The sequence below is a fragment of the Oncorhynchus nerka genome, linkage group LG5 (assembly GCF_034236695.1).
Source record: "Oncorhynchus nerka isolate Pitt River linkage group LG5, Oner_Uvic_2.0, whole genome shotgun sequence".
Classification (NCBI taxonomy): Eukaryota; Metazoa; Chordata; class Actinopteri; order Salmoniformes; family Salmonidae; genus Oncorhynchus; species Oncorhynchus nerka.
The window spans coordinates 55263836-55280897 of NC_088400.1; the positions used below are offsets into that span (position 1 = coordinate 55263836).

A 17062-nucleotide genomic window follows, 5' to 3' on the forward strand; every position below is an offset into this window, starting at 1 on the left:
ATGAAAGAGCTTTATCTTCCCCTTAAATCTCATGTTCCTCCTTGTTCCTCTCAAAAGTTGTGAGGAAGAAATAGAAAAACTGCATCTTGACACAAAAGCAAAGCCCTCAATTTTCCCTCGTTAGTATCATTGACTGTCTACTATTCCTGGATTTTTTTTCACATTACCTTTGAATGAATGATTACTTTTCATGATCTGTTACCAATTGGAAAAAAACTTTGATTTGAATGTGTTTGACCGTTCTAGTCAGTACTGTATCTATTCTCCCTCTCCTCTACCCAGCAGATATACAGAGGGAACACAAACTCAGAGGGTGTGGTCCAACACAAGCTGGTCCATTCCATCACAGCTAGGTTCCTACGCTTCATCCCACTGGACTGGAGCACTACAGGATGGATCGGCCTCAGAGTGGAGGTCTATGGCTGTGCATACAGTGAGTAAATCATCACATCAGGCTGTCTCTAGTCAGGATATTGTTTGTGTTAGTGATGCGCGGATCAGCTGTTTGTTCACCTGCAACCGTCCGCGATAAAGTGAAAATCGGAATATCAGAGTATGTTATTTGTTACTCATCTTGTCTATAATTAGGTACAGTTGAAGTCGGAAGTTTACATACACTTAAGTTGGAGTCATTAAAACTTGTTTTTCGACCACTCCACAAATTTCTTGTTAACAAACTATAGTTTTGGCAAGTCAGTTAGGACATCTACTTTCTGCACGACACAAGTAATTTTTCCAACAATTGTTTACAGACAGATTATTTCACTTATAATTCACTGTATCACAATTCCAGTGGGTTAGAAGTTTACATACACTAAGTTGACTGTACCTATAAGCAGCTTGGAAAATTCCAGAAAATTATGTCATGGCTTTAGAAGCTTCTGATAGGCTAATTGACATCATTTGAGTCAAGTTGTTATTTTGAAGCAACATCTCAAGACATCAATCAGGAATTTAAAGCTTGGTCGCAAACGAGTCTTCCAAATGGACAATGACCCCAAGCATACTTCCAAAGTTGTGGCAAAATGGCTCAAGGACAACAAAGTGGCCATCACAAAGCCCTGACCTCAATCCTATAGATCATTTGTGGGCAGAACTGAAAAAGTGTGTGTGAGCAAGGAGGCCTACAAACCTGACTCAGTTACATTAGCTCTGTGAGGAGGAATGGACCAAAATTCACACAACTTATTGTGGGAAGCTTGTGGAAGGCTACGCGAAACGTTTGACCCAAGTTAAACAATTTAAAGGCAATGCTACTAAATACTAATTGAGTGTATATAAACTTCTGATCCACTGGGAATGTGATGAAAGAAATAAACGCTGAAATGAATCATTTTCTCTACTATTATTCAGACATTTCACATTCTTAAAATAAAGTGGTGATCCTAACTGACCTAAGACAGGGAATTCTTTGTAGGATTTAAACGTCAGGAATTGTGAAAAACTGAGTTTAAATGTATTTGGCTAAGGTGTATGTAAACTTCTGACTTCAACTGTATATGTAGCTTCTCTTCTGTCATTATTTGTTGCCCTGGAAGAGTAAATAAACCCTTGCTCACCAGAATAATGTCATAAATTGATAGAATTAATGCTTTAACCAAGTTGACTAAAGTTTGTTTTCGCTTTCCTCTTTAATCTCTGCTTCTCTCGTGCAGCAAAGACGTTTAGGGACCGGGGAAAAAATGCAATAATAAAACATTTTAAACTGGAAAGATGATTTGGCTCGCGTACAGTTAAGCCCTAAAGCTTAGGTTTAGGCTATGCACTAACGCCAGACAAAATAATGAAAGAAAAACCTTAATGTAGCCCATAGATAAGTATTGCACAAGAATTATACATTTATGGATTTTTTATGCATTATTTCTCTTTAACCTGCCCGCCACACAATGTTAAATTTAAGTACTTCGTAACGACCAAACTAGTGGCAACTGAGCTGCCACCAACTTGAAGGAGACGATACCTTAACTTTGCTGGAGTATTGAAACTCATCATCCGGAGATGTTTTTAAAACATTAATTTATTTAAGTGTTGTCCAACACCTTCCTAGGGTCTGGGAGCACTAACAGAAAAGGTTGAAAACTATATTTTGGTGTTTTGAATCCTGTTTAGTGCAGAATTAGATACCTTCTCTTTTGGTGCGGTTTCCTCCCTCTAAAGCTTCTAAACACCATTATAATGTTTTGAATTCTGTCGAGTGCAGAAATAGATCCCTATTTCTGAAGTGTCTTAATGTTTCACGTTGTTTTAAATATTTGCCATTTTATACCATTTTGGCAGACATTGTCAGGCATAGTGTTCAAATCACCAGCAGTAGCTGTAGGTTGACCTGAAAAAATAGAGGATTCTGCTCTTGCCTCTTTTGTTGACAACCAGGTTCTTCTTCTTATTCTTTGGTATTATGGCGGTCCGCAAAGAAATGTTGTAGGTGCCTACTGCCACCCACTGTATCGGCTGTGTATCAGCCAACTAGTTGGTAGTATAAATTCATTACACTTTGTGAAAAAATTGCACTACCAACTAAACCTACAACCATCAAAACCTCACCACTACTTGGCCCAATCGGATTATTTTGGTAAAATTAAATGAACAAATCATTGAAATGACTTGGGGTATTTTGACAATTTATTGAGACTGCTATGAAATGACAAGAGGGGATACAGCTATGTAGGAGAAACAGATGGAAGGGAGCATGGAATTTAACCCCGGTCTTCGGTGGAGAGAGGGGTGACGTGTCTAAGCCAGCTACATTAGGCCTACAGCTATACCACAGGCTCTACACGACTTGCATTCATTTTTAATTAAGTATGGTATATAGTGCATTCGGAAAGTATTTAGACCCCTTTCCACATTTTGTTACGTTACAGCCTTATTCTAAAATTGAATAAATCTATGGTTTTCCTCATCAATCTACACACAATACCCCGTAATAACGAAGCAAAAACACATTTTTAGAATTTTTTCAAATATATAACAATGAAAAAATATTATATCACATTTACAGAAGTATTCAGACCCTTTATTCAGTACTTTGTTGAAGTAGCTTTGGAAGTAATTACAGCCTTGCGTCTTCTTGGGTATGACGCTACAAGCTTGGCACACCTGTATTTGGGGAGTTTCTACCATTCTTCTCTGCAGGTCCTCTCAAGCTCTGTCAGGTTGGATGGTTGTCCTTCTGGAAGGTTCTCCAATCTCCACAGAAAAACTCTGAAGCTCTTTCAGAGTGACCATTCGGGTTCTTGGTCACCTCCCTGACCAAAGTCCTTCTCCCCCGATTGGCTCAGTTTGCTCAGTTTGGCCAGGCGGCCAGCTCTAGGAAGAGTCTTGGTGGTTCCAAACTTCTTCTATTTAAGAAATATGGAGGTCAATGTGTTCTTGGGGAACTTCAATGCTGGATACATTTTTGGTACCTTTCCCCAGATCTCTGCCTCAACCCAATCCTGTCTCGGGAGTGCTACAGACAATTCCTTCAACCTCATGGCTTGGTTTTTGGTCTGAAATGCACTGTCAACTGTGGGTCCTTATATAGACAGGTGTGGGCCTTTCCAAATCATTTCCAATCAATTTATCAATTAATTTACCACAGGTAGACTCCAATCAAGTTGTAGAAACATCTCAAGGATGATCAATGGAAACAGGATGCACCTGAGCTACATTTCGAGTCCCATAGCAAAGGGTCTGAATACTTTTGTAAATAAGGTTTTTCTGTTTTTTATTTGTAATACATTTGCAAATATTTCTAAAAACCTGTTATCGCTTTGTCATTATGGGGTATCGTGTGTAGATTGATGAGGATTTTATATTTTTTTGTCCAGTTTAGAAAAAGGCTGTCAAGTAACAGATGGGATCTGAATACTCTACGAATGCATTGTATGTTGGTTGTTTTTTTGTTGTTGTCAATTTCAATTCACCCCAGAATAGTTTCTTACAGTGTGGCTGTGTGGTTGAGCAGGTAAAATTCAAATGAAATGTACTATGTTGTTGCTCCTCCCCGTTTCTAATCTGTCCAAATAAACCGTTGGAAAAATAAAGGTGGAATTCCACACAAAAAAATACCCATAGGCCCTTATCATCAATCAATAAACCATTGATTGTATGAGAAACACAGTTTTTGTGTTTTTATGCTGCCTTTTACATGCACTGAAACCCCCAAAAGTGTTGTTTTCACAACACTGTCTTAAAAGAAAAACACCAATATTCAAGTTGAAGAAGCACTTTGGGTGTTTCAGACTATTTTGTTTCTGTATTAGAACACATTCTGTGTATTAAAACGCTCACATTGGGTTTACATTCAAATACCCCCCAAACACCAGATCTCAGATTAGGTGCACTACTTTTCATGGTTATTTTTACAGTGCAACTGCCCTTCATCCATACAATATTTGTGTGTGTGTGTGTGCGCGTCTGATTATACACTTAATGTATTATAAAGCGTTAGCACACATTTTAACATTATGCTAATATTCAGTATATTGGTAATCTGACTGTGCTTTCTTCATGTTTATCTTCATCCACTATTGGTTGACAGAGTCAGATGTGGCAAACTTCAACGGCAGGAGTGCTCTGTTGTACCGGTTTAACCAGAAGTCCCAGAGAACGGTGAAGGATGTGATCTCCCTCAGGTTTAAGAGCTACGGGGCAGATGGGGTGCTGGTGCACGGGGAGGGACACAGAGGAGACTACCTGACATTGGAGCTGCACCACGGGACCCTGGCTCTGCACCTCAACCTGGGTAAGCACAGGCCAACAGTCTCATACAACTACTATAAGGGAATGGTGCTATCATTATGACAAAATCAAATATACAGTAAAAGATGCGGATTCTGAAAACTCCTCATTCAACCTACTGTATCTGTGTTGTACTCTTCTTCCCTCCTCCTCCTCTCCCCTCTCTCCAGATGACGCTAAGCTCTACCCCAGCAGTGGGAATGTGTCAGTGGGCCTGGGCAGTCTCCTGGATGACCAGCTCTGGCACTACGTCCTAGTTAAACGCTCCAACAAGCAGGTCAACCTCACCGTGGATGGGCACACACGTCAACTCAGCACCACAGGTGTGGAAGACTCACTGGAGGTGGACTATGAGGTGCGTCATCACTCATTAATGTACTGTATTTCATTAGAGCCACTGCAAATTATGCGGCATAATTCATTATGCGCCATCAATCATTCATTCATCCATACATTACTGAATGATATATATTTAAATGTTGTTGTTTTTTGTGGTGTAATCCATCAGTAATGTTTTGTTATGAATCCCATTCTCTTTGTGTCTCAAAGCTCAGCTTTGGAGGAATTCCTATACCCGGTAAACCAGGAAGCTTCCTTAGGAAGAACTTCCATGGCTGCATAGAGAACCTCTACTATAATGGAGTCAGCATTATCAACCTGGCCAAGCGACGCAAGCTCCAGATCCACAGTGTGGTAGGGATCTATACTATACATAAGGCATACTGAATGTACACTGGTCTAACATACTGTATGTACCCCAGATCCACAGTGTGGTAGGGATCTATACTATACATAAAGCATACTGAATGTACACTGGTCTAGCATACTGTATGTACCCCATGAAAAAAAAAACTACAGGGCCCCTAACATAGAAATCAGAATGTTTCAGATTAAAATAACGTACTGAACAATATGTGTTATTAAATGTACTAACTGTGAGCTTCTGCTGCTCTGTACTACAATTGTGCATATTCTAGTTTCTACTTTCATCCTTTGCCTATATTTTAACAGTATTGCAAACGTTTTTGGTTCCTAATGTTTAAAAAAAGCTGTCTGCGTCATGAGATTTTTATGTTGCTTTATTATAAATAACTAAACAATCGGTGACTTATTTTTTAATATATGGTATTGTAGTCAGTTTCAATGAAGAAATGACCAATGATCCATGTTTAAGATTAAATAATTCATTACCAATTCTTATAAACAAGGCTAACCCTCTACTGCCCATAATTCCTAAATATATGCCTAAATAACATACCCAAAATAAAAACAATTCCTGAACTATGTGGACTGCAGGCATAAATGTGGTACCTACAGAGTGCAAGCATCTGTGAGACTGCAACTGTAGTGTCAAGACATTATGTGGTTCATTCCTGAGTAAGTTCCACACGAGATAAACCATAGCAGAACATACTCTGAAACAGTATTTTGCCCGTCCCGGGCAGGCTTGGGTAGAACAGGTTAAGGCATTTGTCCTTGTGTTTGTTCCCTGTAAACAAAACTCAGAGGTTACCCTGCACCAAGAGCCCAGCGTCAAGCCTTCTTGCTTATAATGTCTTTAAAATGACATTTTCTAGCTAACTGGTTTTCATTTGAAAGGATGGCAAGGCTGTTCAACCTGCCTTGGCACATTGCAGATCTTAGATTGTTCTTTGGAAGTTTCAGCTTACTGAAGGCACGTTCACCTCCAGCTACTGTTGCAGGCATTGTACAGAAGATTCGCAGTGCAACGCATATCTCTCAACAACAAAAAATGCTCTGTAGCTGCATCTTGTGGATGGCATGTAGGAGCTCTACAGGAGAAAGTGGCACCGTATATCATCTTTAGACCGCACCTCATTTTCAAATCCATCTGTGAGATCTTTGCGGAGTACTTGTTTCTCAATTTGTGGCAAGATACACACATTTGGTTATGGTGAAATCTCCTTGCGTATAGCTGCAATCGCGTGGAACCGCAAGCACTGTGTTGCGAAATCCAGTGTTCTGTTCATTTTCCTTTGTCATCTTCAGTCTCGCCAGGGAAACGTTTTATTTGTTTTCTGTCGGCTCCTCTGTTCACTGTGAAACTGAGCAGTTCCGCCCGTTGATTACACAGAGCCTGTATTTCTTCCTGTAGTGCCTTAATGTGAGCTGCTTCAGTGTCCACTGAAATATTTCCTGACTGCAGAATTAGGCTTCTACACTCAATACACTGCAAAACTCTTATTGCCTTGAAGATTGCCTTGAAAGACATTAAGTAGCTTTTCAGACCTTTTGCCTCAGATTTGGCTTCTTGTTTGTCAGGCTGCAGCTAGCAAGAAGCATGTCTAGGGCCTTGATGATAGATGGTAAATGAGTTGCCACTGGTCGGACCGCAGCAATAACGCGCACTCCATCGTGTGTCTGAAAGGCGGTTAAGACAGCAGCCAGTATTTTCTTTGAGAATGGCCCCATCGCTCTGGGCTGGAACTGAACAGATTGTACAGATGATTCACACAGACAAAAAAAGGTTGATACTCCTGGGCACGGCTGAGCTACATGTACACCCACAAGAATAAGAGTATGGGAGGCACACGGTGAGTATGTGGCCAGTGGATTATTTTGCAGTGTGTGTGCCTGAACTCCCTTCACTTTCCCTGACATATTTGTACCATTTATCATAGCCTTGACCACGGCAATCTGCTATGTCAATACCATGCCCTTCCAATGCACTCAAATCATTTCGGAAATTTCACTGCCTGTCTTTCTAGTAAAGTCTTTTAAATCCAAGAAAACGTTCAATTAATTCCTAGTCACCTGTTTCCTGAACTTTATCTTTGTGTACATATCTCACCAAGAATACATTTAGCTCAGTAAAAATGTCTGGAGTTGCATCACATACAACCGAGTAATAGATGACATCTTCTCTTTCATAAAGTATTGTTTTCAAAAACCCTTTGACCACATATTCCTATGAACTCGTTGTGGCTCTCAGATCTGAGGTAATAAGACTGTCGTGCTCCTTTCCTTTTGTCCGTGACTTTCTGTAAGTGCTCACGTAATAGCGGGTCATAATTTGACGACAGTTCAAGGAAGCCTAGGTAATGTCCATGATGCACATCATCAAGATTGAGTGATTTTCCTCAGAATGGTAGATTCCTAGATGCGATGTACGGTGTCATCCAAAATCCTTTCTACAAGTGCTCTGTTTTTATACATTTCGGACTGGATTTGTTTCTGCAGCTGACTGTCTATACCTGTAGCTGTTGTTACGGTATGCTGCAGATTTTTCATTTCCAGTAACAGTTCTTGTGAGACACACCATCCTCATGCTCTGGTAGTGTGTCATACATTCTCTGCCATTTCACTGATGATATCGTATAGCCATCCTTACTATTCAGAGAACTGGGTGAAGGTTTACTTTGCTCATGAGAATAAAAGAACACATGGAATGCAATATAATGCCTTTACACTCTTACTATAAATAAGCCAGTCTCTCTGCAACTTTTCTCTTCTGTTTACTGACTTACTGTAAATAGTTGGGGAATGGCTTGCCTTCTGAGCCTGGGTGCATGCTTTATACAGTTCTGTCTCCTCACCACACCAGTTGGCTAGTTTGCAAACAATAGCTTCCCTTTCAAAACCTCATCTTCCACACTTCGAATCTGTCCATTCTCTTCCTTTCCCTTATTACTTGCTTGTTCAATCTCTTCTGTCACTCCTTTACTGGCACAGCTGCTACTCCTTAACTCCTCTTCATCCTCCCTGCTCTCCTCTGCATCAGAGTCTGTCTGACAGCTTTCTGCTGACCTGGGGCTCTCTAGGCACTAGGAAATGAGTAAGCAAAGGGAAGTTTAGGTTTAATGTTCACTCCTACAAAGGTTACCATACTAAAAATCTACTACAAAATGAAAAAACGTTTTAATAGTATACAGTTGAAGTCGGAAGTTTACATACACTTAGGTTGACTGTGCCTTTAAACAGCTTAGAAAATTCCAGAAAATTATGTCATGGCTTTGGAAGCTTCTGATAGGCTATTGACATCATTTGAGTCAATTGGAAGTGTACCTGTGGATGTATTTCAAGGCCTACATTCAAACGTAGTGCCTCTTTGCTTGACATCATGGGAAAATCAAAAGAAATCAGCCGAAACTTCAGAAAATAAAATTGTAGACCTCCACAAGTCTGGTTCATCCTTGGGAACAATTTCCAAATGCCTGAAGGTACCACGTTCACCTGTACAAACAACAGTACGCAAGTATAAACACCATGGGACCACGCAGCCATCATACCCCTCAGGAAGGAGACGCGTTCTGTCTCCTTGAGATGAACGTACTTTGGTGCGAAAAGTGCAAATCAATCCCAGAACAACAGCAAAGGACCTTGTGAAGATGCTGGAGGAAACAGGTACAAAAGTATCTATATTCACAGTAAAACAAGTCCTATATCGAAGTAACCTGAAAGACCGCTCAGCAAGGAAGAAGCCACTGCTCCAAAACCGCCATAAAAAAGCCAGACTACGGTTTGCAACTGAACATGGGGACAAAGATTGTACTTTTTGAAGAAATGTCCTCTGGTCTGAGGAAATGGAAAATAGAACTGTATGGCTATAATGACCATCGTTATGTTTGGAGGAAAAAGGGGGAGGCTTGCAAGCCGAAGAACACAATCCCAACCGTGAAGCACGGGGGTGGCAGCATCATGTTGTGGAGGTGCTTTGCTGCAGAAGGTACTGGTGCACTTCACAAAATAGATGGCATCATGAGGTAGGAACATTATGTGGACAATTATGTGGACATATTGAAGCAACATCTCAAGACATCAATCAGGAATTTAAAGCTTGAGTCTTCCAAATGGACAATGACCCCAAGCATACTTCCAAAGTTGTGGCAAAATGGCTCAAGGACAACAAAGCCAAGGTATTGGAGTGGCCATCACAAAGCCCTGACCTCAATCCTATAGAACATTTGAGGGCAGAACTGAAAAAGCGTGTGCGAGCAAGGAGGCCTACAAACCTGACTCAGTTACACCAGCTCTAATAAGTTGGGCCTAAATTGACCCAACTTATTGTGGGAAGCTTGTGGAAGGCTGCCCGAAACGTTTCACCCAAGATAAACAATGTAAAGGCAATGCTACCAAATACGAATTGAGTGTATGTAAACTTCTGACCCACTGGAAATGTGATGAAAGAATTAAAAGTTGAAATAGATCATTCTCTCTACTATTATACTGACATTTCACATTCTTAAAATAAAGTGGTGATCCTAACTGACCTAAGACATGGAATTTTATATGAGATTAAATGACAGGAATTGTGAAAAACTGAGTTTAAATGTATTTTGCTAATGTGTATGTAAACTTCTGACTTCAACTATACATATCAAATATAATTCGTATTTAAGTGTGTCTAAGTCATCATGTGCCTAACTTTACAATAAAAAAAAATGTGTCTAGTTATGCTGCTGCTGCTATAAAACAACTGCCTCACCTCCAAGGTCCACTGTTTCAACTTCATGTGGTAGACACATGTTGGGTGGGATCAGTAGTAGTACTAGAATCTAGGTCGACTACATGTTAGGTTTTAATTTTAGTCTTATTAGCTATCCAATATCACACAAATGTTGTGGAATACAGTTATAATAATATCTAAATAATAGCTAACTAGCTAGCCATAGCTGGTAGTGGTAGCTCATCATTATCATGTTAATAATTACTGCTCTGACCGAGCTATTAAGCTAGCTATATTGGCAAGCTAGGCTACTCAGTTCGGCAGGCCGTCTACACTGACTTACCACTCAAATCCTTCTCCTCTTTTTTTTCTGTGAGTCATTTTTTCCCTCAATTTAGCTTAATCCGTCTCCATTTCCTTTCTTTCCTTTTCTGGAAACCCGATTTTGTTTTTGAGGGGGACATAGTGGTTATCTCTCGTGACTGCTTAGGCTACATGCTTGAGCAACTGTCAGATCAGAGGTATTGTTTTTTCACTTCGTGGAGAATGGACCAAACCATGTACATTATGGGGGGTTGCCTGATTATGGTTATACGTTTTCATTTTCATCACAGATTCTTTTGTCTAACATTTTTTAAATGATTAACAAATCATTTTCTAGACATTTAGGGGCCCTTACCAGGCTAGGGCCGCATGAATCATCCATTCCCCCCCACCTTAACGTCGCCCTTGTATATACATACTACACTCCAACTGAATAAACTCCAATAAGAATGACCATTAATTAGAGTCATTCTATACGTTATGCCTAAATGACCCAGTATGGATGAATGTGGCGTGTTTTGCATTAAAAAACAGGTGATTTGAGCCCTGAATGCTGATAGTTTGAAAGCTGTGCTATATCAGACCGTATACCATAGGTATGACAAAAATATATATTTTTACTGGTCTAATTGCGTTGGTAACCAGTTCATAATGGCAATAAGGCCCCGCAGGGGTTTGTGATATATAGGCAATATACCACGCTTAAGGGCTGTAATCAAATCAAATACAATTTTATTTGTCACATACACAAGGTTAGCAGATGTTAATGCGAGTGTAGCGAAATGCTTGTGCTTCTAGTTCCGACCGTGCAGTAATATCTAACAAGTAATCTAACAATTTCACAACAACAAAGGAATGAATAAGAATATGTACATATAAATATATGGATGAGCGATAGGCAAGATGCAGTAGATTGTATAGAGTATTGTATATACATATAAGATGAGTAATGTAGGGTATTTAAACATTATATAAAGTGGCATTGTTTAAAGTGACAAGTAACACATTTATTAAATCCAATTATTAATTATTAAAGTGGCTAGAGATTTGAGTCAGTGGGTTGGCAGCAGCCACTCAATGTTAGTGATGGCTGTTTAACAGTCTGATGGCCTTGAGATAGAAGCTGTTTTTCAGTCTCTCGGTCCCAGCTTTGATGCACCTGTACTGACCTCGCCTTCTGGATGATAGCGGGGTGAACAGGCAGTGGCTTGGGTGGTAGTTGTCCTTGATGATCTATTTGGCCTTCCTGTGACATCGGGTGGTGTAGGTGTCCTGGAGGGCAGGTAGTTTGCCCCCGGTGATGCGTTGTGCAGACCTCACTACCCTCTGGAGAGCCTTGCGGTTGTGGGCGGAGCAGTTGCCCTACCAGTTGCCGTACTCTCGATTGTGCATCTGTAGAAGTTTGTGAGTGTTTTCGGTGACAAGCCGAATTTCTTCAGCCTCCTGAGGTTGAAGAGGCGCTGTTGCGCCTTTTTTCGACGACGCTGTCTGTGTGGGTGGACCAATTCAGTTTTTCCGTAATGTGTACGCAGAGGAACTTAAAACTTACAGTCATGGGTGAACAGGGAGTACAGGAGAGGGCTGAGAACGCACCCTTGTGGGGCCAGAGTGTTGAGGATCAGCGGGGTGGAGATGTTGTTTCCTGCCCTCACCACCTGGGGGCGTCCCGTCAGAAAGTCCAGGTCCCAGTTGCACAGGTCGGGGTCGAGACCCAGGGTCTCGAGCTTAATGACGAGTTTGGAGGGTACCGTGGTGTTAAATGCTGAGCTGTAGTCGATGAACAGCATTCTTACATAGGTATTCCTCTTGTCCAGATGGGTTAGGGCAGTGTGCAGTGTATCAAGGGACCCCGCTTTGTGTCGTGCATAAAAACAGCCCTTAGCTGCGGTATATTGGTCATATACCACACCTCCTTGGGCCTTATTGCTTAATCATGAATTTGTTTTGTGTCATGAAGGTTCACACCTCTCAAAATACATTTTCAAAACTACAATGCTGGAAGATGATGCATATATAACATTAAATGGTGGTTAGGAAGAGGCAAAGTAGGTACAGTTTTCCCAGTCCATTACAGAACGCCTCTGCTCTGTCTATTTTAATGTAATTTTGTACAGCTCTCTCTAGAACCCTTTGGTGACCAATTACAGGCAGGCGCTGAGCCATGGACACCCACTCCCTCCCAGCCTACGGTGAGCTCTGTCTGTGGAGGTAATGTGTATGTCCCAAATAGCACCCTATTCCCTATATAGTGGTATACAAAAGTAGTGCACTATATAGGGAATAGGGTGTCATTTGAGACACACACAATGTGAATATATGGTAGATGGACATGTTGAGGAGGCGGCATTAATGAGAAATGAAAGGAAGCCACTATTGTCATTATTTTCAGCCCAAATGGGCATCTGTGCAGAAGGTGTACCTGGTAAATTGCATAGTTGCCATGGCAAATGTTCAGGTATTAGATCAAACAGAAAGTGCTAAAACGTTCTGTTTGATCTAATACAATACTTGCCCATTGTTTGGCCCTCTTTGTCATTCAGCTGAACACATTGCCATCCATGTGAACTGTGGAAGCCAATGAAAGAGACTGTAAAGGTATTTGAGATGCTGCCTGGCAGATAGTCTGTAATATGTTAGGGGACAGTTTCAGATTTGTATTTGTATTTATTATGGTTCCCCATTAGCTGCTGCCAGGGCAAGTAGTGATGAAGTCAATCTCTCCTCTACTTTGAGCCAGGAGAGATTGGCATGCATATTATTAATGTTTGCTCTCCATGGACATCCAAGGGCCAGCCATGCTGCCCTGTTCTGAGCCAATTGCAATTTTCCTAAGTTCCTCTTTGTGGCACCTGACCCCACGACTGAACAGTAGTCCAGGTGCGACAAAAGTAGAGCTTGTAAGGACCTGCCATGTTGATAGTGCTGTTAAGAAGGTAGAGCAGCGCTTTATTATGGACAGACTTCTCCCCATCTTAGCTACTATTGTAGCAATATATTTTGACCATGACAGTACAATCCAGGGTTACTCCAAGCAGTTTAGTCACCTCAGGTTCAGGGTTTAGTGAATGATTTAGTTTTTGAAATATTTAGGACTAACTTATTTCTTGCCACCCATTCTGAAGCTAACTGAATCTCTTTGTTAAGTGTTGCAGTCATTTCAGTTGCTGTAGTAGCTGACGTGTATAGTGTTGAGTCATCCGCATAGACACACTGGCTTTACTCAAAGCCATTAGTAAAGATTGAAAAAGGTAAGGGGCCTAGAAAGCTGCTCTGGGGAATAACCGATTCTACCTGGATTGTGTTGGAGAGGCTTCGATTAAAGAATACCGCCTGTGTTCTGCTAGACAGGTAACTCTTTATCCACAATATAGCGGGGCGGTGTAAAGCCATAACACATACGTTTTACCAGCAGCAGACTATGATCGATAATGTCAAAGGCTGCACTGAAGTCTTACATAACAGCCCCCTCAATCTTTTTTATCATCAATTTCTCTCAGCCAATCATCAAGTAATTTGTGTAAGTGCTGTGCTTGTTGAATGTCCTTCCCTATAAGCATGCTGAAAGTCTATTGTCAATTTGTTCACTGTAAAATAGCATTGTATCTGGTCAAACACATTTTTTTCCCTAAAACTTTATTAAGGGTTGGTAACAGGCTATTTGAGCCAGTGAAGGGGGCTTTACTATTCTTAGGTAGCGGAATGACTTTGGCTTCCCTCCAGGCCTGTGGGCACAAACTTTCTAGTAAGCTTAAATTGAAGATATGGAAAATAGGAGTGGCAATATTGTCCACTATTATCTTTCAGTAATTTTTCATCCAAGTTGTCAGACGCCGGTGGCTTGTCAATTGTTGATAGAGAACAATCATTTTTTCCCCTCTTCCACACTCACTTTACGGAATTGAAAATTACAATTCTTGTCTTTCAATTTGTAGTACGTTTGCCAATCGGTTGTGCAGCCAGACTTATTTGCCATTCCTTTTGCCTCATCCCTCTCAACCATACCATTTTTCAATGTATTAATCCACTGGAATTTAAAAGTTGTTACAGTCATTTTGTTAATGGGTGTATATGCTTATTAGTAACTGGGATAAGTTATTAATGTTTCAAGTGCAGACAGACAGCCCAGCGCCGGAGTTCTGTTCTCCTCTGTGGCAGGCAGCAGGATCGATGATGTATTCACAGCTAAACTGAGCACGTGTATCGGACAAATACTGAACTCTGTATTCACTCTCAATGCTCCTTCACTCTGCCTGGGACAGGAAAGCTGAATTAGTGATAACATTTGACATTTCCATGGCCTTTCCACTCAGATGACCATGAATAACATTGCATCTGCTAGTGTGTGTTTGTGTATGTGTGTGTGTGTGTGTGTGTGGTGTGACGTACAGTATGTCAGTCACGCATGCACATTCATTCTGTATGTGTCACAGGAAAGGACCCCTGACTCAAAGGACTCCAGAACAGACACACAAAAGGAATGACTTCCCGTACTGTGTACAATTTCCGTCTCTTTGAACAGTTGCTAATCAGCACGTCTCAATAGAAGAGAGTAGTAGGCTACCACTGAATGTGTATAGCATTGATCCCTACTTAGCCTTTCCTCTGTTCCCCAGGGCAACGTGACCTTCTCATGCTCTGAGCCCCAGCCTCAGATGGTGTCCGCCACCTTCCTGTCCTCCAGCGGTAGCTACCTGTCTCTACCCCTGGGGCCTCTTGGGGTGTGGGGGCTGGACGTACACTTCCACTTCAGGACCTGGAACCAGGAAGGACTTCTGTTCTCCACCGGCCTGGCACAGGGATCACAGCACCTGGTGTTGCAAATCAGCGGAGGTCAACTGCACCTAATGGTCCATGGAGCTGCTGAGCAGAACACCAACATTTCCATAGGTTAGCCGCTAGCTAGCTTGGAAAAAGCCACCTAATGGCATGTCACATTGACTTTGCGGTCGCTAATGTTTGCTACGTTTGCAGGTAACAATGAACTGGCAGCATTATGGGACTGCAGTAAATGTAGTCTAACCCATGCTGTGTCTTTCTGTGTTCTGTTTTACTAGAAGTCGGTGTAACTGATGGCCTGTGGCATTCTGTTAGTCTGAGCTACAGAGATCGGATGGTTTCCCTGGTCTTGGACAATGAGCCAACATCTACCGTGGACGTACAAAGTCATGCAGACTCAGGCAATAGTGTATTTTTTGGAGGTAAGATGGCAGTCTTTTAGCTATTGCTTATTGTTGGTGGAAAATTGGTAATGACTGTGTCTTAAATTATGCTTGAATTTTTTAAGTGTGTGTTTTAATTCGATCATTGTTTCATCAAAATGTGTTTGATGACTATTCCTGGAATGATTTAGCAATACAAATATTGTCATGATTTCCAACAGGTTGTCCCCAATATAGTGGTGACTGTAAGAAACGTACTGTGGCCTTCCAAGGGTGCATGCGTCAGATCTTCCTAAACAACCAACTTATGGATCTACCACATGTGCAGCAAGGGCTTTTGGGTAATTACAGCAAGCTTCAGTTTGACATCTGTGGGATCCGCAACAGGTATGCTCACAAAATCTCAACAATTCATGTTTTTATATCTTGTATTTAGGCTACAGTATGTCATTTGTGACACTGTTCTATGCAATATACGTGAAAGTATCTCTGTGTCTGTCTCTTCAATCTATCAGTATAACATGTGTATGACCTGAGATCAGATGGAAGGACTCCCATTACAACAGACTGTATGACATGTGTATGACCTGAGATCAGATGGAAGGACTCCCATTACAACAGAGAGCATTTTGCTTGCTGGATCCTAAATGGCACCAAAAGTAGTGTACTATATAGGGAATAGGGAGCCGTTTGAGATGCATCCCCCTGGACTGTATGCCTGTACTGTCACACTGCCAAAGCCAGAAACATCCTCTGAATAATTTGTTCCCATCCCTCTAAGGCAGCTGTGTGTGTGTGTGTGTGTGTGTGTGTGTGTGTGTGTGTGTGTGTGTGTGTGTGTGTGTGTGTGTGTGTGTGTGTGTGTGTGTGTGTGTATCTCTCCCATCCCTCCCTGGGCATCTATCCCTGCCAGTATTGATTTGCCTGTGTGCCAGCTCTGACTATTAGACTGAGTGAGAAATATGTTGTGGCTGTGCCAGAGCAGGCAGCAGTGATTAGGTTGACGCGCTCCAGGAGTCACACTCTGTTTCCTCCCTAAGCCTGCTCTATGGAGGGGTGGAGTGATGGAGGGAACTGGCAGAGGAGACAGCACAGACAGTGGCTATATCGAGGGTTAAAGACAGTGGATATGCAAGGACACAACACTATGATAGAGGAACTGCCTTATATATCTCTTTTATCTTCTATTAATGGCTTTTCATGCTACTGTATGCCGCTCTGCAGTCATGAGTTATGTTCGGAGTGTGAACATGTCTCTCTCTTTCCATAGATGTCTGCCTAATTTTTGTGAGCATGACGGACGATGCACCCAATCATGGGATACTTTCTACTGTGACTGCTCAGGGACAGGCTACACTGGAGAAACCTGTCACAACTGTAAGTCAAACTGTCACAACTGCGGCCCAAATGTAATGCCCATGATAAATATGGGCTGACTTTGGATATC

General features: G+C 41.5%; 1 pseudogene; it reads left to right on the forward strand.

Annotated features, from left to right (window-relative positions):
- Positions 1–17062, forward strand: part of LOC115129664 (contactin-associated protein-like 5) — a 29723-nt pseudogene that overhangs the window by 2643 nt on the left and 10018 nt on the right.